Source organism: Paroedura picta, chromosome 10 (genome assembly GCF_049243985.1).
Source record: "Paroedura picta isolate Pp20150507F chromosome 10, Ppicta_v3.0, whole genome shotgun sequence".
In the NCBI taxonomy this organism is placed as follows: domain Eukaryota; kingdom Metazoa; phylum Chordata; class Lepidosauria; order Squamata; family Gekkonidae; genus Paroedura; species Paroedura picta.
The window spans coordinates 32906920-32925924 of NC_135378.1; the positions used below are offsets into that span (position 1 = coordinate 32906920).

Here is a 19005-nt window from a genome sequence, read left to right on the forward strand (position 1 = left end):
TCCCAACCTGGAGATAGCAGTTCCAAGGTAGCAATTCCTTGATCCCTGAGAAAGTCCGCAGGGCTAGAGCTTCAGTGACTTCTTCAATCCAAGTGAAACTTCCTTGTTCTTCAGACACCACACTAGATTTCCCTGCATTACTTGTGTTACTGACTGTCATTTTTAGTGCTGCTTTGATCTGCCTTGAACTGGTTTTATTGTTTTTGTGATGTATCTGATCACTCTCAACTACCCGAGAGCCTTTGGGGTACATAGATGGAATTCTAAGGGAGGAAAGGATGCTTGAAAAAACATGTGTTTAAAACTTTCTCCACTTCTGTTTATCTGTACTCTTTTTTCTTTTTCAGGGGTGGGCTTGTTTGTTTGTTTAAAAATAAGGATTGCTAAGAATAAGTAGGTATGTGTTGTTAGGTTTGTGTGTATTCAGGATCAATGAAAAATAGAAACATAGAGGTGCAAGGGCCTCCTCAAATAATCTTGTCCCATCCTTTGTATAATGCAGGAAATTCATCCTTATGTTCCCCCAGTGATCCCTGCTGTATGCCCAGAGAATGGCAAAACACTTCTAGGATTGCTGGGACCATCTAGCCTTGATGAAAATTCCTTCCTAGAGATGACTGAAGATAGCGCCGTGCTAGCCCGTTCCGTAACGAGGTCCCGAGCCAAGCTGAGGGCCAGGAGCAGAACCACCTGGCAGACCTGAGCGTGATGCGCAAATCTCGCTCGCTGGTCACCCCAGGAACTGGGAACAGCATCCTGAGGGTCCTACAGATCTGTGGAGACTAAGTTCTCCGGATCACCGCTGCCATATGGCTCGAGGCCATAATGGCGTCCTTGTCGTAAACAATTTTCTAAGCTTGAAACGACCAGCCGCATAAAACCCTGCATTTTTCCCAGATTACAAGAGCCGAAATCTGACAAATCAACAATGCAAATACTGTGAGTTCTGTGTTTGCTTTCCTCTTCTTTAAAGCCAGGCACTAGCCCCCCTTCTTCCCCCTAACCAATTTACAAGGGAATTCTTTCTTTGGACGGGAGGCAAGCCAGATAAATACACTCGTTAAAACAAACAAAAGAAAGAGCTTAAGAATTTGTTAAGGAGAGCTCAGTGGGAGATGTTGGCAGAATACGGAGATTGACTAACTGATAATTCCTGATCACCCGAACTCTCGCGAGATGCCCTGTCTGTGATCTGTGACTGTTTACAGCAATGGAAAATCTAACTAATGCACAGATATTTCGTTTGTTATGCAAAGGCAACTCAGAGATACTGAAAGTAGTCAAAAAGGTTGAAAAGGAAATTCAAGATACCAAGAAAGAGCTCTCAGACAGAATCGACGGTTTAAAAAAAAGGGGGATGAAAACACAACTCAGCTGGCAACACACCAAATGAGAATCCAATGTCTGGAAGTTAATCAACAGGAGTGGGAGAGAGTGGCAGAAGATAAACCCGAAGCCCTGGAAGTAGAATCTAAAGCTAGGAACGTAAAAATCAAAGGCGTCTCGGAAGAACTTGGGAAAACAGACCTAAGGAAGGAAATCACTGAAAGCCTGGAAGACTACTTAGAGGAGGAAGAGATTTGGATTGACAAAGTATACAGAGTCTATTTAAAGGTGACCGCACGCAAGAAGCAACCAAGAGACATCTTTGTGGGCTCTGACAGTAAGGCTGCAAGAAATACTCTACTCAAAAAGCATCAGACGCCGCCGCTGAGTTTGGTGGATCAAGAAGCACAAATATTTCAAGACCTGCCAGCAGATACATCATGGAAAAGAGCACAATTCCATCTTTTGCGACCATCTGAAGAATGTGACGAACAGTGGAGCAATTACCAGGTCTTTCTTAGGAAAGACAGCAGTGACTTTTAGGTTAGAGCCAACTTACGGTGGGAACTGACTATATATTACTTAAGATAATAACAAATTATATTCTCATATGTATCAACAATTACTTTGCTAAGAAAGACAGCAGTAACTTTTAGGTTAGGACTAATATGCGATGGGAACTGAATATGTACTTTTTAAGATAATAACAGACTATATTCTCACTTGTATTAACAATTATTTTGCTAGCTGGTTGTTTCTTTTTCTTTCCATCTTTCTGTAAGCGCTTTATATACAATAAAAATAAATAAAATATTTTTTAAAAATTCCTTCCTGACCCCAAAGTGACAATCGCCATTAGCCTGGGCATCTAAGAGAGAAGCACAAGAAATGAACACTAGGACATCCCTTCCTGCCCTCTCTCTCATGAACTGTCTAAATTCATAGAAGGGATGAACCAAAAAAATGTTTGACCTATTTCTGATTTGGGTTGAAATTACTAGAACCTGATTTGGTACAATCAGGATTGATTTGGGAAAGCCAAAGTTTTCAGTCCGACAAACAGCTGATCCACAGAAAGAAGTCTCACTGCCAGACTGGCTTGAGCTTTGCAGAGCTGGGGGGGGTGGAATCACCCACCATGCACAGAGTGACAAACAACTGATCCCCAGAGATGCTTCTTTCCTCCATGCTTCTCTCCTCCATGATGCTTCTCTCCAGCCATGATCAGGAACCTGAACCAAAAATCACATCAATTTGGTTGTTGTGATTCATGTCCAAAATCAAACTAGGGATTCACAGTTCTGCTAAAAACTTGTGAGAAAACCCTGAATCAGCATTGATTCAGGATTGGTTTTTATTTTAGTTTTGCTGAGCCAAATGCACACCTTACTTCATAGTGAGTTATCGAATCAGTATTGCTATAATCTAGCTGCTTAAAGGCCTCCAAAGGAGAGTCCACCACCTCCTGAAGAAGCCTGTACCACTGAGAAACTAACTGTCCGGAAGTTGTTCCTGATGTTTAGTCAAAAACTTTTTTGATTTAATTTCAACCCATTGGTTCTGGTGAACAATGCTTCTATTGAGTACATAAGCATATTGACTGATAAATGTCTCACTTTCATCTCACTGTACAGTGAGGATGACATATTATAGAGTTATACAGAAGTACAAGAGGAGCTGTGTTTAAAATCAGTTTTCAGCATTGCTTGCTCTGAAGGGGATGGGGGTGGGAAAGCTTTCAACATTTTCCTCTATTATTTTGTCATGGTCTGATGTACCACCTGAAAATAAACTGGAGTTCATTGGTGGTCCGTAGAGCACAGACTAAGAATCAATCTTAAGGTCTGATGCTCCAGCAAAGAAATGTAATGGAGGCGCTGTATCAATAGATGCAGTGGCACAACTTCATGAGATATGGCATTTAGGGAAGCATTACAGAGACATTAGATTAGGGCTTCAGGCTAATATCCCAGCACAAGCACTTAGGATCATGGTGTCCAGGCAATTCATGCAACAAAGAGTTCAGGGTAAAGAATGGATACACAGGTGTAAGAAGTAGCGTGTGATTTCTTTTGTGTCAAGGCACCCCAGTCCTTCTGTACACAGAACACACAGTGTCATCACAAATATTGTGATGATGTAGTATCTTCTAGATAATATATGAAGAGCAAACATAATACATGAAAGCCATATAATCAAAAAAGGATCATATTTTTTTATGGGCCTAGGCCTCAAACCAAAGCAGCCTTGTGGAGATATAATATATCATAACCATCTCTGACAAGGTAAGCATCTAGGCAGCAATTGAGTGCCTTACGTATGATAGTCATGTGAAAAGAACTGCAAGCACAATGCTGCTTCCTAGGCAGCAAACAATTGTTGACTTGGACTGTGGTACAAAAAAAAGTGTCAGGAAAAATATCTCTCATTGCCAACAACATAATTTCATTCCAGAGAAGAATCCCAAACCAGACATCCTTATGAAGCTGTGGGCAGGGTTCTCTTGCCTCCCAAAGTACAAGAGAATTGTTTCGTCATCTCTGATGCTGGTTGTGCAAAGATGGCTGCTATCTATTTGTAAGGCCTAGGCTGGGTCTTTTTTTCCTGTTTCAGGTACTTAAAACATAGACAAGAGACATGAGCCCTAGGGCAAAGGCTACGGGATCCTGCCTATTGGCTCTTTGCCCCTTGATGCGTGGCCTTGATGGGCCAATATATCTGCCAAGTCCAGGATGTTTTCCATACGTTTCCCAATTTTATAGATGGATGGAAGTCCACTGCCATGTGGTGCAAAAGCACAGGAAGTGAGGAGCCAAAAATTAGGTAACTGCTTGGGCAACTTGAGCGTACACCTTTTTTATGCACATGGGATATGATTCAGCATGACACTGTTCCTACAATGCCTTACTGTTTTTCTGTTTACAAGAAATCTGTTTAGGACTGAGGCTGCAGGTGGCAAGGAGCTATCACAAACCTAAATTTCAGCTCTGCCTACTGTCAAGAAACAGTGCTTTAAAAAAGAAAAGAAAAGAAAAGGTTAAGATCCAATCTAACATTCAATGTAGAAGCTCTTCACGCCCGACATAAAGTTGCTCACAAGAAACCGAAATGATGACTTAATATTGGCACCCTTCTCTACCCAAAATAGCACTCTTTAAAAGTTCATTATGACAACAGCTTCACTTGAAAAAGGCAGCTAACATTCATCTAATATTTTCTGCAAGTGCCCCTTGCATTCAAAGGGACTGGTTAAAATGATGCCAGGGGCCTACGTTAACTTCAGATAAATTCTATATAAACGGAAGGGTTTTAAAAACAACAACAAAACAAGCAAAAAGTGAAGCCCAGCTAAAGTGATCTCTCATTAAAGAAACAAATAGTTGTTGCCTAGCAACGGAGAAAATGTTTGCCTTTCTACAGATAATCTCAAGAAGGAAATTGTCCTTGAAAAGCCATATTGCTGGGGAGGGGGAGGCAGAGATATGAACTGTGTGTGGGGGGAGGGAGGGAGGTTTTCCCCGAGCAACATAAAAAGGATACATTAGAAGGAAAGCCTTGGCGACTAGAACTAATTCTCTTTCATTTTTCTCAGTTTCAACTTTTGTTATTTTTATCTATTAAGACTTTCTGTGATTGATGAGTCATAACATGAATTTTAATGGGTGTTATATGAGCACAGGGTAATTTGCTGCTGCTTTGAACAGAAGCTGTAATAAAACCGGGCATTATTTCAATATGTTTTACCATCAAAGTTAGTTCTTTGCATAACTGCGGGAGGTGGGGGGGCGGGGGGAGAGTTGCATGCCAAAAAGGAAAAGCCACAACAGACAAGAATATCACCAACTTGACTCCCTCCCTCAAGCTGTAGACTTTACAGATTTGCCCATATAGCCAGTGTGTACAATGCGAGAACAAGGCTTGGTTACTGAAGGAAGAAATTGAGTGGAAAAGAAGCTTTCTTTCTCTGCTGTAAATTTCAACGTTTGTTTCTACATCACAACTGATACTTTAGGAAAATGCCACGATCTCTCTCTCTCTCTCACTCTCATACAAAGTGTTGTGAATGGTTTGCTTCCGCTTTTGGTTTAATTCATTCATATTTTTCCTTCTTTTACTACTGATGTGATTGCATGTTTTTCAATACTTTTAAAAACAACAACAATGCACAGGGCACCGTTGGTGTACTCAAAAGCAGAGCCAGTGTATTTTAGAGGTTAAGAATGGAGGATTCTAATCTGGAGGGTTGGGTTTGAGTTTTCCTCCACATGAAGCCTGATAGGTGATCTTGGGCCAGTCACAGTTCTCTCAGAGCTCTCTCAGTCCCACCTACCTCACAAGTTGCCTTTTGTGGGGAGAGGTAATGAAAAATGGGATACATAGAATTATAGAATAATAGAGTTGGAAGGGGCCTCACGGGTTATCTAGTCCAACCCCCTGCACTATGCAGGATGCTCACATCTCTATCGCTCATCCACTGTAACCTGCCACCCCCTTAAGTCTTCACCAAATCAGCCTCTCCATCAGATCACCCAGCCTCTGTTTAAAAGTTTCCAAAGATGGAGAACCTACCACCTCCTGAGGAAGCCTGTTCCACTGAGAAACTGCTCTGTCAGGAACTTCTTCCGGATGTTTAAACAGAATTTCTTTTGAATTAATTTCATCCCATTCATTCTGGTCTGTCCCTGTGGGGCAAGAGAGAACAACTCTGCTCCATCCTCCATATGGCACCCTCTTAAATACTTGAAGATGGTTATCAAATCCCCTCTCAGTCATCTCTCCTGGTGGCTTTCTTAGCCAGGAAGTTACCCGACAGCTTCAATGAGTCCAAGTTTATCACTTATAGCATGTTGCTCTTTTGCAGTGTTTGGCTGTCTTTTATTCCAAGCTACCTGAGCACCAAAGGGAAATCCATGGTGGCTCTGGAGATCTTCTCCAGTGTAGTCCCAAATATTCCTGAACACAATTGTTGACCTCAATTAACCTCAATTCACAATTACACTTTTTGAAAAGTTATTTTTGTCTGAAGTTTCCAATTAAAATGGAAAGAGAATACAGTAATATTGTCAAATCCAACCTGGAACTATTTTGCTTAGGAACAAGCCCCTTACTACACAGGGAACATTGTTTTTAACTTGCTATGCATCAGTTGATGTATCAGACTGCCATTTACAAAACAGGGAAAATACAAGCGGTGCACATGGAGCAAGCTGGAAATAATCCACAACAATCTGTTCGTTCTTTACTTGATGTTCATCTAGATAACTTCTATCAACCAAAGGGAAAGAAAAAAAAAGATGTAGGAGGAGAAAGAAAAAACATTCTTGGTAGTGATTGAATTCCTTCCTTGAATTTTTCATCCCTCTCAATAGCTTTGCTTATGTTTTAAGCCACATGGGCACATTCTGTTTCAGCCCAGGAACAGAAAAGGAGCATTGACCTAGGAACAGTGGCTTTGTCACATGCACATGCAAGCAGAGGAAACATTTTTAAGTTATCTAGAGAACAGGGAAAAGCATCTTTTTTTTTTTTTTGGCCAGGGCTGACAGCTGCAAGGTGCTTCCCTAGTGTTTAAAACATAATTGCTTACAAAATGCTACCTGCTAGAGATGAACATCACAGCTGCTGCCAGTAGATGAAAAAGCAAAAGGAAGGAAATAAGCAGTCTACCTCCCATGCCAATAGAAGCATGTGGGAAATGCCTAAAGGTCAGACCAGCTCTACTGAGAAAATGGGTAGCTGCCCTTTATATCCCTCCATAAAGCATTATAAAATACCTAGGGTTTTTTTTTTTTTTGGAAATGGGACATTATTGCCTTTTGTAATGTATATCTAACATTAAGCCAAACATTTCTTTAGGAAAACCTTTTGTAGGATGAGGAAGCTAAGGTTGCCAGGTCCTCATCAGTTGGCAACCAGTTGGGGATGGGGGGGGGGGCTTTTCAGGAGTAGGAAGGAGGTCCACACTACACTTCCAGTGACATGGCAATGAATCTTCCAGTGTGTACCAGAAGCAATATTATGATGGGTTATCCCAGCAACATTCTCTGTCTTGAATCTGGTATTGCCTGAAGAGAATCTGGCAAGACTGAGCATCTCAACCGTTTCTGCACACTGCTGCTGCTTTGGAAACTTTACTGCCTGCCTGTCTTGAATTATATCTCCTCTCTCTGGCCCCTCTGACCTTCATTTCCTGCTTTCAGAACCCAATTCTTGCTTCTCAATTCCTTTGGACAAGACCAGTAAGTCTTCAACCCTTAATATCTGCACATTTCAGATAGACATGACCCTCCCTGAAAAGAATATATGGTGCAAGCGTGTAAAATAAATATCTGCCAAACCCCGCTTCACCTCCACGCCACCCCCCCCCCAAAAAAAAACTATAGCTATTTCCCAGCTTTGTGTCAGTCTCAGGAGATCAAGAACAGAAACCTAGTATGAAGCTCTACAGACAGGCAGAATTAGGCAGACTGGTCTCAATTTTTCATTAGCTTTCATGGTGCTCAATGGAATGAAATAAGTGGGTTGCAATTTGGGCCATACTTAAAGATGACCTATTTCCTGCCTGCAGAAGCCTTTGAGATGAAATTTAAAAATAAAATGTGCTAAAAGAAAAAAAATTGGTCAGAAACCCCCATAGGAATTTAGATAGCTTCAGAGAGATGAAGCTTGGATTTAATTCAGATTCTTGCATTTGTGTTTTCTGTCTTAGCATTCATGTATGGCCTTCATTGACCTTTGGCAGTTTCTCCCATTATAGATTACTTTGAAGACTGCCTTTATACTAGTACCAATGTCTTCAGAAGAGATTTTTACCTCTCATATCTGAAATACAGACATAAGGGTTTCTTAAAATGGGAATTATTGTTATTATTTCTAGCCAGCAAGTAGAGTAACCAATCTCATTAACAGAAATCAAAAATCTCTTGACTATGACTGACCACCATTTAATATTATCTGTATAAGCTTTAGGTGGAATAGTCACCAACTGGTGGTCTACCTTCTTCCCCCCAAAAGGAAATACATTCTGGCCTTGTAGATAAATGAGCACCAAGCCCACAGTGCACACTGACCCACTAACAAGGTTGTTCCAGGCCAAGCAAAGCAAAGATGCAATTAGAAGTTACTACCCCTGCATACCTGTAGGGATGCTCTCTCTTTAAGCATTATGTCCTTTTCCTAAACAAATGTAAAAAGTCTCTAATTGGAAGCAATTTGAAGGCATTTAAAACACATACAACAGATCATGGCAATAGATTATTATAAGACTGAACATGGACAAACACTGATTTAAAAACAAAGAAGCCTTCCCTGGGGAGGAATAAACAAAAATCCTTCTTTTCATCTAAATAGCTTTTAAAAATATTAAGACTTCTGTACAGTTGGATCAGCAGTTGTTGTTTTTTTTGGGGGGGGGAGAGTGCATGTAGAGTTTTGAAAATAAAATAAAACCCTGTTTAGAAAGCAGTCAAGACATTTAGTGCTAACCTGAACAGCCCCGGTGATTGTTGGCTCATGTTTGCTCATCACAGCCAAACAAAAGTTCAGCAGCTGAATATTTTGGATATGAAATTTGCTGCATGCCTCTCTTAAACGGCGAGGCTAAACATTCGCTAGCATTTCCACTTTCCCTTTAGTTACATCCATGGGTTGTGCAGATTCATCCCCTTACTGAAGAATCTCATTCATCATCCAAAATCGCCTTTTGTTTTCCTGGAAATTTGCTATTTCATCCCAGCAGGAGACTCCAAATTTGCCTCATAATTTTGTTTTAAGCTAAATTCAGCTCCTAATGCTGCCAGGAAATAACCCTGTGGAACTGCTCCATTATATCATCGATATAACTCAGGGTATATGGACCTTTAAGAAGATATTTCAACATACTATTCAGCCCTTTTGTTTTCTTAAAGCATATGAAGTTGAGGTCTTAAAGTTGATCTAAAGTCTGGAAGATTGAAGTGTACAACTCCCTCAATATTGTGATGCAGTTAAAGAGCAATATATTTGACTGTTATGCATTACAAAAGAAGCCTCCACACACAGAGGAAACTAGCACATAGACTATAATATTTCTTCTTATGCTGTTGGCATATAGAAGAGATACCTCCGGTCTCAGAAGTTCTCTGTAAAATGCCCTATTCTTTTATTGTCTAAGTCAATCCGCACATTCAGAAAAGGCATGTGGTAGAGCCCTGCCAGGACCACATATAGATTATATTTTAGACAATCAGAGACAAGAGCATTTTACCTAGAACTAAAGATAACTATCATAGTGGAATGCAACTTTTTTTCAATAACGCTAAAATGAATGGAACAAACATAAATAATGGCATGGAATACAGGGCATTATACATAATGGTGCCCCTTGAAATACATTTATATTTTACCTTTCATTTACCTTGTCTCCATAGCAGTTATTGTCTATAGGGGGGGAAAGAGTTGGTTCTTATATGCCATTTTTTTCTACCAAAAGGAGTCTCAAAGTGGCTTACATTTGCCTTCTGTGAGGTAGGTGAGGCTGAGAAAGCCCTGGTATTACTGCTCGGTCAGAACAGCACCATGATATTCCTGAGGTCACCCAGCTGGCTGCATGTGGAGAAGCGGGGAATCAAACCTGCTTACCAGTTTAGAAGTCAGCACTCCTAACTACTACACCAAGCTGGCTCATAGTACTATAAGCTCATAGTACTTTAGGAACGCAGCAAGTTCCAGCAGCTAGTTTCAAGAGATGGTTGCTGGGTGCAACAGCATTTTTACAATGGTGTCCCATAGGGTTCTATCTTATATTCATGTACAGGAACCCTTTGAGGAAGGTTGGACAGAGTTCTCTAGGCCAAAGTCATCAGTATGCTGAATCAGTGAATGTCTGGGAGTACCTGGAATAGCTATAATGGGCTAGATCAGCCATTCTCAACCTTTTGGGGGCTGTAACCCTTTTAGGAGCTCTTTTCAGGTTCCAGGGCCCCCTGAGGTAGGCTGGCCACTTGCACAATGAGCTAGGCTAAGAAAAGGCCTATGCTAAGAGTGAACTACCTATACTCAATGTACCTTGTCTTTAAAATAGGTGAGACAGATTTCTAGAACAACCAAGAGAAGCATGTGCATTCATTTTTCTTCCCTGAATGCATTGGTGCCAACATGGAGAAAGGAATGGATTATGTTATTATTTTTCTTTCCCTTGTCAAAGGTTGAACTTTCTAGCAATTAATGATGTCATACCTGAGAAAAGGGTATTTCATTGGTTCAGTTACCACAACCCCCCCCCCCCCCCGATAAACTCCTTGGGCTCCCCTTCTCACTTTTTTCCAATCTGTGGTCCCCTTCAAATTTGCCCCCTCCCCCCGGGAGCCATATGGCCCATACTGAGACTGGCAGGGCTAGATGTAGGGTGATAGATTAACTTAATTCCAGATGGTTTTATGGACTTTGTGACCCACTACAAACTGGCCTCAGGAGTGGTGGGAAATAAATCTAAATATAAATACATAAATAATAAATAAAATGAGCTTGTAGCTGTAGAAGTCCACTATCTTATTTACATGGCACTTTATCCAGTGAAATAGCTCCTACACTTCAGTTGGCTTCCAACTAGCTGGGGAATGTGGTAGGTTACAGGACAATGAGATACTGTATATCTTCAAGACAGCTATTCACATTCAGATTGTATAGGAAGTTACAGTCTTCTAGAAAGAATAAGCAGTTTGGTTATGCTTTCCAAGAACAGGCTTTTAATGGAGACACAGGCCTCCAACCTGGTGTCTTCAGCCAGTTTTGGTCAGTATGCTTATTTCACCTTGTATTGCGAAGCAAGGATTGGCCACCGTTATCTCAGCTGGACACAGTTAGAGAGCTCCCTCTCTACTGCGATCTTCTTGGGACTGTGTCTGTCAAGCTTCAGATGACACACATACAATGTGGTAATTTGTCCATTCCTACTTTGGTAGCTGCATGAAATTTTATAGAAACAATGTTATGGCTGGCCTACAGGCCCTTTTACCATCATTATACTGATTTTTTATGTAAATGTGATTAATCTACCTTGATTGGTTAGATGGTAGGTAGGGGGTATACTTATTATACTTAATACAAAGATTTACAGGTATGTATTAAATGGGAAGCAAATCTCCTGATGTCATTAAACGACTCATGTTCGGAAAGAAAAGATGAATTTGAAAAAAATCCAAAAAAAAGTCTGTTCAGCCTGGTGTTAAAAAGATTCCTTCAACATGAAGAGACTTGGCAGCTTATCCCACTGTCAAATCCATTCTGAAATCCGAATCAACCACTGTTTTATTCTCTTTGTGGTAAGTGACTCCTGTTGATCAGTGTCCTCCATGAATGGGCAAAATGGAAGAATGTCTTCTTCTCCAGCTTCAAATGTGAACCTCAGTCTTTTCTGCTTCACATGTCAGGCTTTGTAGTTTCCATCTTTCCTGGGGAGATTTGAGTCTCTTAAACCTTAAAATAATCTTAGCTAGATTCCTATAAAACCTCCCTACCTTCAGCTTGATTATTTATATTTGAATGTGAAGCATCTTCAGATACTTCAGATTTTAAGCCTGGATTATCACTTTTTGAAATTGAATTGATATTTGACAGTCTATTTCTCAAGCTAAAATTACTGTAATAAATCAGTGAAATTGTTTAACAATAACCTGCTGAAGACCCAAGATTCCAACTATCAAAGAATGCACATCTTTGAGCAAATCCTCCTCACTTTAATTATCATTTTTTAACATGTATGTTAGGCATATCATGTGTTAATAATACTGTCATGTTGTTCAGCACTAGCAAGTTTTCATTTGTATGCAAGGTTTAAATACACATAAACTGAAAAAAAATGTTACAGTTCAGATCGGGGCAAATTGAATCTCTCTGATTTTTTGTACTTGCCATTTTTCATGAAAGGCTACACACTTACTTGGAATGAATTCTCATAGAACATTGCAGCATCTACTTTTCACTCAACCAAATAAGAGCTGACTGTACCAAAAGATAAAAAATCTGGCATACATTCTTGGATGTTGTGCCAAGCGATAACTACTTTGTTTATATCTACATAGCAGTGATCTGACCAATAAGCAGATATTAAAGTCACAGTGAAAATAAACACAGGGCTTCTACTGAAAATGGCAGTATCAGGCTAAGATTTTTTTTACTTCCTCTTCTTTTAGGAATGAGAAGATTTCTCTTCTCTTATTTATGCATGTAAGGTATCCCAATACAGCCTTGAATCAAAATAATAAAAACTGTAATTGCTATCAAGAAACCAGTTAAATTATATTAATAGTTTGAAAGGAAACCCCCACCTGTATAAAATCTTAAAATAAAATAAAAACTCAACATTTTTTTCCCAGAACTGTATTTCCTCTCTTTATTCCTATGCATTTCTGGGAAAGAAACTATTCTCCAAATACATTTCTTCAGAATTGGTAGCCATTTATCTTATGCTTATCTTATTAAAAATATTGTTACAATAAAAAGTGACTGTGCAAGTTACACCTATTAGTTTTGTCTGTACTAATTTAGTATACTTCTTCTTGCACAAGATTCTGTGCAGCACCTAGCACTTACCTCCCAGTTCTTCACATGCTGGGAGGAGGCACAAATGCCAGGAGCAGTACGTGGGAGCTGAAGCGGACAGGTAAGAGGCCCGTGTGGCAGTGGCAGTGACTGCTCTTAGCCAACCTCTGCACCCCTTACCCTAGCTTGCAGCCAGATACCATGCCATTTGAAGGCTCAGCAATTATGGGGAGGGACTTCTGATTACACTGAGAGGGCCCATTCCCCAGCAAGGAAGGGATTACTTTCTTTGGGACTTCCAGGATTGGCTACAGGGGAAGAGGATGGAGGTCTAGTTGAGCCCTGCTCAGACTGAACCCTGCACCGGCTCTTTTTCTCTCACTCACTTACTCTGCCCTAAGGGCTGAAGGAGAGTTTCACACTTCCAAGCATCCCTGCTTGAAGCAAGAGATACTTTCCCAAATGAACACAGCATCTTCTCTGAGGGCATGAGTCTTTAAAAGCTTTAAAAAGCACTCAATCTTTCACACATACAACATTTAAAACTTTCCCTGTCACTAATTATTTTGCTCAGCAATCCACATTCAGCAAAAGACAGTAGTATCGCTAGACTCAATACTCTTCTTTAAAAAATCAGAAATTGACAATTGTGGAGCTTCTATACAGATGAAGGGGGGGGAATCATTTTCTACTAAAATGGCTGCTAGCGAGTAAAAGCAAGATGAAGAATCTTTACTTCCTACTTCAAAAATATGACTGGTGCAAAACTGATCAATAAGGAGAGACCAGTTGTGCCACGCACACAAATACAGTGCTGAGACACTATCTGCTTTTTCTCTATGGTAGGCAGAATATATTCTCCATGATTCTCAAGAGAAAATAAGAGGGGGCAAAAGTGCGAAGTGCAGGCATAGGATTAAAGGTTATGCCATATTAACTCAAATGCAACGATAATTGGAAGTATGTTGTGCATACTTTGAAAACACAAACAAATCATAGTAATACTACAAAGACATTAAGAAGCTGTAGGTATGCCACTGGAAATTCCAAATCCAAACAAGAAACTGGAAAATCCTGTGCTTCAATCACAAATGCTTCCTCAGTGGATCCCAACAAAAACTTCACTGCACACGTGTCTAGAGGCCTCAAGATAGTATTCATATTCTAATTAGTTTATTAATAGATTAGTTTATTACTAGTTTAAATAGTTAAAAACTCTATAACATATAAAAGACTGTGGGGAAGATATATTTTGACTTTAATCTCCAGGTGGTGGCTGAAAATTCCTCTATTATTACAACTAATCATCAAGTGATCAGTTCACCTGGAAAAAGTGGCTTCTTTGGAAACTGACCTTCCTCCCATCCCCAAACCCCTAATCTTCTCAGTCTATACCCTGAAAATCTCCTGATATTTCCCAATCTAGAACTGGGAATGCTAATTTATACATAGAAGATGTTTGCACTTTCACTGATTTAGCTAAAACTTTGTGTTTTTAAAAGTAAGGGACAAAATCCCCACTGCCAAATAGGTTAACAGGGGAGAAAACTACACTTTGGTACTATCAACATTAATATCAGGAAGGATTTGTAACAAAACAATTCAGTCTTCAATTGAATACTCTCAAAATATACCTAGTTCCCTTATTGTTCTTCATTCTTGCACTGTTCATGCCCATCCACCATGCACATCATGTGAACGTTCTAAGAGAAAACTGGTCCAATCAATGGAAGCCCAGGTTCACTGAATCTACTCATTCCCAGGCTAGATTTTATCTGGGGCTCATGCTTCTCTCCAGGAGTTTTGACTTGCTCTTCAGACATGGTAGGGTCCTGTGGAGAATTTTCCTGTCTTAAAGACACTGCATTCTAGACTAAGGAGGGACTAGAGTAGTCCCCAGGAAAACACATTATACTTTATGTTAGTTGTATGTTTCCCCTGCTGGGGGACAGGGCAGCTCCCCCAGACTCCAGTGGCCAAAATTTTCATTGGATCTCCTTGTAGCTTGGAAGGTCCATACACAGATCTTCCAGCATTCCATCTTGAATGGCATTAATAGAAAACAAGAACCAAAGGACAGAAACTGACACTGGGGGGCAGGAGATACAACAAAATGTGAGTTTTCCCCCACATGTAGAAATCTTGAATTTCATATCTGAAGACACAGGAGATCAAATATTCCCCAGGTGGACAACAGGGTGTAACAAATCATTGGATGCCTCCACACAAATAGCCTTTCCCCCTGCAAATCAATACAGCATATGTCTATTTTCTCCTAAACAAGAGTTTTAATTTTCTTTGGCATGGTATTACTTGCTGTAACTATTCCTAATAAATGCTATAGCCTGCTCCTCTGAGCTAAGCAATGTTTGAGAATGCCCTTGGGCCACATTCTTAACTGGTAAGAACACATTTCAGTGCGGAATTAAAATTAGTGTTGTCGAGACAATGTACTTTACATCCTGCCGTTCAGTGCGAGCTGAAATCAGGCAAGATCTGTTTGGGTGTGTGTAATGGAACATTGTGCTACATACCGTTTCTCAGAGTTGATGGATCCTGTCTGAAGAAATGACTTCCAAGCTACTCAGGAATGACATTTATAATTACCTTCAAATACTGGTTTGGTATCTTGGCAAAGAATATTCTAAAAAAAAATAATAAAAAATGCCAGAGCAGCTTAAAAATGTTGCTTCTATATTTTGCTAGTTTCTCAGTCCAGAAATGCCTTCAAGGGCCCGACGATATACACAGCATGCAGTATGATCTATTTCTAGACTGCAGTTCCAAAAAGTCATTATTCTTGGAAAATACGGTGATGTCTCAGAATCTGTAAATGGAATCAATAAAATATGATCACTACCTTGCATTGCCACTTCTAATTCTTAAAACTGCACTGGTCTTTGCTGAATGTGCTGCTCTGACTCACCAAGACTGTGCTAGATTACTTCATAGTGCAGAATCGTCATTTCTCTTTTACTTCTGGACAATCGCTGCTCCTCGGCGGAAGCTAGCAAGTATTTGCCACAAAAGGCAATGCTGGTGCTATTCTATCCCACAGCTGAGATGGCTTCATGTGCCACAGAAGAAGAATATGTTCTAAGCAGGAGTAGTCAAACTGCAGCCCTCCAAATGTCCATGGACTACAATTCCCATGAGCCCCTGCCAGCAAGGGGCTCATGGGAATTGTAGTCCATGGACATCTGGAGGGCCGCAGTTTGACTACCCCTGCTCTAGAGCAAGGATTCTGTGAGTGCTCCCGTGGGGCTCACCGGCCTTTCCCCTATATTCTGCAGGAATGGACTTGGCCACAAGCTACTCCCAGTATTACAGTGAAAGCAGGGAACTGGCTGCTTCCATTGTCCTGCGGGTGTCATTCTCATGTGGTGGGAAAGGAGACAAAGCATAGAAACCTACTCCTGCCTCAAGCTACCTTCTTTCTCTCTCCCTCAAGTATGGCAGGGAGGCATGTCCAGCTGACATCACTTCCGGCCTAGTTCCAGGATTTACTGGAAGCTTGAAAAAAATATTTCAAGGGTTCCTGCATAGACAAAAGGTTGAAAACGGCTGCTCTAGAGTATCAGGCAGAGGGGAAAATAATATAAGCCTTTCCAAAAAGACTTATGGAGGTAATAAGTAGGCACTGTTTTCACAGCCCAGCGCTAAGAGGTTGCTTTAGCGAAGGCAGGGCAGAAATCAAGGATTTCAAAGGCCATCCTTCACAGGACTTGGGTATGGAAAGCAACCACATTCTAGTCTCATGGGTCTTAAGAAAGGCTTATATTTAATAGCTTAGATCCTTTGGGGAAAACTTATTTTGCAATGAATGCACGTGGGGTGGATAATAGAAGCTGTTGCCTCGGGCACTGCTCTTCTTGTCTAGTGAAAGCAACATTCAACATCGTTCTGTTTGTCCCAGCAGAGCCACCAAGCACAACTCTGGGCACCAAAGAAGACTTTGCTCTGATCACTGGCTGCTAGCTGAGAAGCAGCTTGCCCATGGAGTGACAGGACATGAGACAAGAATCATATTTCACTGTCTGGTACACAGATTTGGTTTGGCCTCGCTTAAATGTAAGTGAATTGGAAAAAGAAGTTGACATCAGCATGCAGGCTGTTTTTTTTTTTTTCTTTTTCTCTTAAGCTCTGTGTGCTGGATGCTGGACAAAAAGCAGACAGCTGCTAGCAGAGCCCATGGGCTCTGGCACCATCCCTGATTCTATGCTCGGTCCAGAGTGCTTTGGGTGGTGCTGTATCTCAGCTTACACACGCAACGCCATGAGCAGGATCTGAAGCTGCCGCACCACCCATTTTATAGCATTTCGGTTTGTGGAGCGAGCGCAATTATTGCAACATTACACAGCCTCTGGCTTCCTGTAAAACAAGGTAGAGGGGATTTGTGGGTAGACAGGAGGGCATCAATAAATGGGGTGATCAACTGCCAGGTGGGGCTTGGAGATCTCTCCACTTCAGCCGTTAATCTCCAGACAGAGATCACCTCCCCTGGAGAAAGTGGTTGCTTTGGAGGGTGGACATTATGGCATTGCACCCTGTTGAGGTCATTTTCTTCCCCAAACACAGCGCTCCCTAAGCTCCACCTCCAAAATCTCCAACAGAGCTAGCAACTCTAAACCCCACTTGCCCCTTCCTAGCTTTTTTTTAAAAAAATCCTCTAGCTGTTATTCAGCCTGGCTGTTTTAACTCCAAGTGGGGAAAAAAATGGCTGGGAAGCTGCTCTTTTGAAAGGAGGAGGAAAGCAAAAACATGGGGAAAAGGAAAAGTTTCTGACTGATGACTCATGCTACTAGAATCATAGAATCATATTGGAAATGGCCATATAGGTCATCTATTCCAACCCCCTGTTCAATGCAAGATCAACCTACAATATCCATTATAATTATCTGCCCAGCTGCTGCATAAAGACACCCCCCCCTCCGATATCTAGCCAGGACCAATCTACACATAGTTTAAAGCCATTACTGCAGGTCCTGTCTTTCCTTCCCTCCTCTAAGTCAGGGGTAGTCAACCTGTGGTCCTCCAGATGTTCACAGACTACAATTCCCATGAGCCCCGGCCAGCAGGGGATCATGGGAATTGTAGTCCATGAACATCTGGAGGACCATAGGTTAACTATCCCTGCTCTAAGTGACAACCTTTCAAATACTTAAAGAGAGCAGTCATTTCCCTTCTCAACCTCCTCTTCTCCACGCTGAACATTTAAGTATCTCAGCCTCTCCTCACAGAGCTTGGTCCCCATACCCCAGATCATCCTTGCTTCTCTCCTCTGCACCCTCTCATTTTTGTCCACATCCTTATTGAACTTTACACAGTACTCCAGGTACAGTCTGATCAATGTGGTATACAGACAGACTATGGCATCCTGCGATTTTCTTGTGATGATGACTCTGTTGATATTCCCAAGATTCCATTTGCCTTTTTTACCATCACATCACATTGTCAGTCATAGTTAACTTTCAGTCTACAAGTATCCCAAGATTCATTCATTCACATACTCTGCTGTCCAGTATGCAGGCTTCCCAGCTGGCTGCATGTGGGGGAGTGGGGAATCAAACCCAGTTTGCTGGATTAAAAGTCCATGCTCCCAACCACTACACTAACAACATCAACTGAGTTTCAACAATCTAGTAAGCCCATCACTCAGTCAAAGACCAGGTTAGTCTGGCAAGACCTGTTGAAGATAAATACATGCTGGCTTCCTCAGATCATCAAATTATCCTACAGATCTTTGCAGATCACCCTCTTTAAAATCTGCAGATCACCCTCTCTAAAATATGCTCCATTAACTTTTCTGCAACTCATCTGCAGTTTCCTGGTTCATTTCTCCTTCCCCTTTTGAAGATTGGGATAATATTTGTTGTCCTCCAGGTGTCTGCTACCAGGTGTTCCTAAGAAGCAAAACATGGTTCAACCTCACCTCTTTCTCCGTAGGTGGAGAACCAGAGTTTGTATTTATAACACAGCTTTCCCTGCTTGTGTCCTGTGGTGTGACTGTATTTCCTAATTAAAATGTGAATTCTCCAGAGCACACACTCTGGAACAGAGCAAAACTCCATGCAGTTTAGCTTGAGGCACTGCCGTGCCACAGGCATGATTATCATCAGTAATAACGCAAACAGCCTCCCTGACTGAAAACGGAGCTTG

The 19005-nt window shown here is 41.1% G+C and overlaps 1 protein-coding gene across 6 annotated transcripts in view; it reads right to left on the bottom strand.

The window, feature by feature from the left end:
• SGCZ (sarcoglycan zeta) overlaps positions 1–19005 on the bottom strand; it is a 629523-nt gene that overhangs the window by 507551 nt on the left and 102967 nt on the right. For 3 of the 6 annotated variants that reach the window (XM_077302073.1, XM_077302075.1, XM_077302074.1), the window contains exon 2: positions 15381–15673. The exons of 2 other annotated variants lie outside the window; for them this stretch is intronic. The gene's annotated coding sequence lies outside the window, so the exon portion shown is untranslated. The remainder of the gene's footprint in view (positions 1–15380; positions 15674–19005) is intronic. One more of the 6 variants, XM_077302076.1, reaches the window with a different exon arrangement.